The sequence below is a fragment of the Dipodomys ordii genome, unplaced genomic scaffold, assembly GCF_000151885.1.
Source record: "Dipodomys ordii isolate 6190 unplaced genomic scaffold, Dord_2.0 Scaffold11, whole genome shotgun sequence".
Classification (NCBI taxonomy): Eukaryota; Metazoa; Chordata; class Mammalia; order Rodentia; family Heteromyidae; genus Dipodomys; species Dipodomys ordii.
This window is the reverse complement of record NW_012267227.1, coordinates 15,604,421-15,608,086: the sequence shown is the minus strand read 5'-3', so window position 1 is coordinate 15,608,086 and position 3,666 is coordinate 15,604,421. Positions and strand designations below refer to the sequence as shown.

General features: G+C 46.6%; 1 protein-coding gene across 1 annotated transcript in view; it reads right to left on the bottom strand.

Moving 5' to 3' along the window:
- Strc (stereocilin) overlaps nt 1-3,666 on the bottom strand; it is a 27,607-nt gene that overhangs the window by 3,182 nt on the left and 20,759 nt on the right. The gene's annotated exons all lie outside the window — the stretch shown is intronic.

Sequence of the window (3,666 nt, the reverse complement as noted above, 5' to 3'; positions counted from 1 at the left end):
CCCGCCTCCCTCCGCTCGCACAGCCGAACCTGCCGGCAGCGACACCTGACAGCGAACCAATCAGAGCGCGACTGGTTTGCGGAGCTACCAATCAGCGGAGGGCGCGCACCGAGCAACACAGTCAGGCTGCGTTGGCCGGCGTTCCTGCGCGCGCGCGCGCGCACCCGCGCGCGGAGGAAGGGAACTCCTAGTGGTTCTGAGCGGGAATGCAACCTGATGCTGTGCTCGGGCCTCGGATTTCTGAACTGCGTCGAGACAATCCAGATGCGTGGTCTAGACAGATACATTCCAGTGAGACCAATGGCGAGGAAAAAGCGAGTTCCAGAGGAGGAGGCAGGGTTTGTACCACTGCAACCTCCTGGAGGGCAAACCTAGGTCTTTTGTATGACAAATAAGAGGGTGAGATAAACGTTTATTGGTTAGAGATCCAATAAACGTTTATTGGCTAGAGATAAGCAGAAAATACAAGATACAAAGAGGACTTTGAAAGAAGGTGAATATGGTCGAAATAGGGTGCATGCAACTATGAAAATAAAAGCGATGAAACTTGTTGAAATTGGAGGGGAATGGGAAGTGATAGAGAAAGGGGAGTTGATGGGAATACATACAGTGTAGAAATAAATGTTAATAATGAAATCCCTCTTTATATAACCAAAGTAAGCTAGTAATGCTTTAAAAAAAAAGATATTAAAAAAAAAACAGAGGTAGAAGGAAGTAGATGAAAAAAGCATAAAGGAAGCCAGGCTCTGGTGGCTCACTCCTATAATCCTAGCTACTCAAGAGGCTGAGATCTGAGGATCAGGGTTCATAGCCAGCCTGGGCAGGAGAGTCTGTGAGACTCTTATCACCAATAAACCAATAAACCACCAGAAAACTGGAATTGTCTCAAAGTGGTAGAGCACTAGCCTTGAGCAAAAGAGCTCAAGGATAGTGCCCAGGCTCTGAGTTCAAGCCCAATAACTGACCAAAAAAAAAAAAAAAGTTAAAGGGAAGATCTGATAAACTGTATTGTGAGGAAAATAGATGGACAAAGAAGATTAGACAAGATTTTTCCCCCTTTTTGTTCGAACTTCTGGCCTCATGCTTCCTAAGCAGGCACTCAACAATTTGAGCTATCCCCTCACAGCCCAGACTGGGCAAGTTAACGCCTATCTCCATACTCTGCTTCTTCTCCATCCTCTAGACTTGGAAGCTGCGAAGCTGTTTTTGAACCTTGCACTTACCTTTAATAGTTGTACAGCTTTATGAATGAGCCTCCATTTTTCTCATCTATTAGAGTGAAATTAATTTGTAAGGTACTGTGTTAGCTTTTTTTGTCACTGTGAAACAAATACCTCTGAGAAGAGCAACTTAAAGGAGGGAAGATTTATTTTGGTTTACAGTTTCAGAGTTTTTAGTCTATACTCCCTAAGCTCCATTGCTTTAGGCCTGAAATAAGGCAGAACATTATCATGGTATCAGAATTATGATACAGCAAAGCAGTTCATTCATGATAAACAGGAAACAAAGAGAAAGGAAGGGGCAAGGGGCAAGATACATCAGGGACAGTGCCTAGGCTTCAGGACCAGCTCAATTAATTAAATATTAAATACTATTAGCAATACTAAATTCTATCAAATAAAGTAGAATAAGCTGGGCATTGGTGGTTCATGCCTGTAATCCTAGCTACTCAGGAGGCCAAGATCTGAGCATCATGGTTTGAAACCAGCCCAGGCAGAAAAGTCCCAATGAAACTCATCTCCAATTAACTGCTCAAAAACTGGAAGTGGTGCTGTGGCTCTTATGGTAGAACACTAGTCTTGAGCACAAAAAGGCTCAGAGATAGCGTCCAGGCCCTGAGTTCAAGCCTCACGACTGATTAAATAAATAAATAAATATTAATTATACTTCCCCTATACTGTAGGATAACGTTTTAAATGAGTATTAATATATGCCTATCAGAGGTCCACAGTAAGGCTCACAGTTATTATTCAAATGTGAGCAGCTCCTCTCCAAATTTGAGTAATTTCTCTACTCTTCTGGCTGGCTTATTTCTCTTGTAATTCCCTCTTTCCACCCCCAGCCCCAATCGCCTTAGTACACCGTCAGTCAAATAACAGCCCTGCTGTTCTGGAAGATTATCTCCCTCTCTTACCTGGCTAAATATACATCATTCCTAGCAATTATATTTCCTTACTCATCGCTACTCTTTAACGTAAGTAATGAGCACTCATAGCACAGGTAACATTTTTTTTCTCTCCAAGGATGACCACACTCCAACTGCAGAAGTCTACCTCTTCTAAGATAACTGATGTCTTATCAGGAGGAAGAGCTAAGTGAGATACACCCAAAAGAGAGAGTGATCACTTCTATGGATACCCACAAATGGGCCAGTTGAGGAAAAGCACATGAAGGAGGCCTGAAGTGAATGAGGAGAGTAAGAGTTTGGGGGAGTCATCCCTAGGGCCTGAAGACAATATGAAGGGAAGTTCTCTTTCCCAAATATTCTCTCTCATAGGCACACTTATTTGGAGAACTGAGGGAAGAGAGCAAAGTCAATGTTCACGCCATCTTAACTGACACTCCACACAAAAGCTCCACATTCCTATTTCAAGTCGGTCTTTGCTCTTTCTGCTAAGACAAAAGTCACACTCATGTTACCTTTGGAGCTGTGGAAACAGCCCTCTCAAATGTGAATATGCTTAGAGAGGAAGGAAGAGAAGGGACCTGGAAGAAAGCAGCTTCTCTGATGACCTTATGCCCTTGGACTCCACTTGCCTTTATACTCTGGATTAAACAGCATTAAGCAGGCCAGAGAGGAAACCCACGTGGAGCCTGGAGACCTGTGCCTGCTTGTTCAGTTCCACACCCAGTCATCTCACCACACCCTTCTCCAGTCTTTATATTCCCTTCAGTCCAGGAACTTGGGGCTACCGTGAAGAGAGAGAAGGAAGAGGAAACATAATTCCCTGCCCAACCCCAGCCCTACACCCTGAGCAATCCACAGGTAGGCAAGGAGTCCTGGGAAAAGAAAACAGGAAAGAGAGAGGGGGGAAAAAAAGTAAAGGATCAGGGGTGAAGTAGGGGATGGGGAGGAAGCTAAAAGAGGGGGCAAACGGAGTAGGGGACCACTGGAGAGGCGTAAGATATCCTGGGCTGCAGATGGGGTGGAGGGGCACAGAGTTGAATGGGACACACAGTCTAGATTCAGGGGATCCTTTCTCAACCTGGTTAGGAGAGCTCCAGGGAATCGGGGAGGCACCTTGGTCTTTCTTCTTCTTCCTGGTTCTTAGGGAAAGGTGACCTTGAAGCCGCGGGTGTCTTTGTGACTGGCTTGCCTTTTTAATCCTGCTCTGAGCTTCCCAGGTCTTCCTGGGTGTATCTTCTGTTTATTTCGCTGTTTCCCTCGGAGGCCTCCTCCCCTGGGGGGGGGGGCAAGGGAGGCGGGGGGAGAAAGATGGGGAGGTGGCTGTTGTCAGACGAAGAGCCAAGGTGGGGCAAAGTCACCCACTCTGGCTCAGGTTTCGGATTAAAAGGAAAGTGGAGGAGGGGGGGAGGGGAAGGGAGGGGGGAGGGTGCTCGCCGGTGGGTGCTGTCCTCCACTTGGTGCTGAAATCTGGAAGGCCTCGCATCCCCGGTGGGCCTCCCACACCCCCTCCCCTCACCCCCACCCCCTCAGCGTCTCAG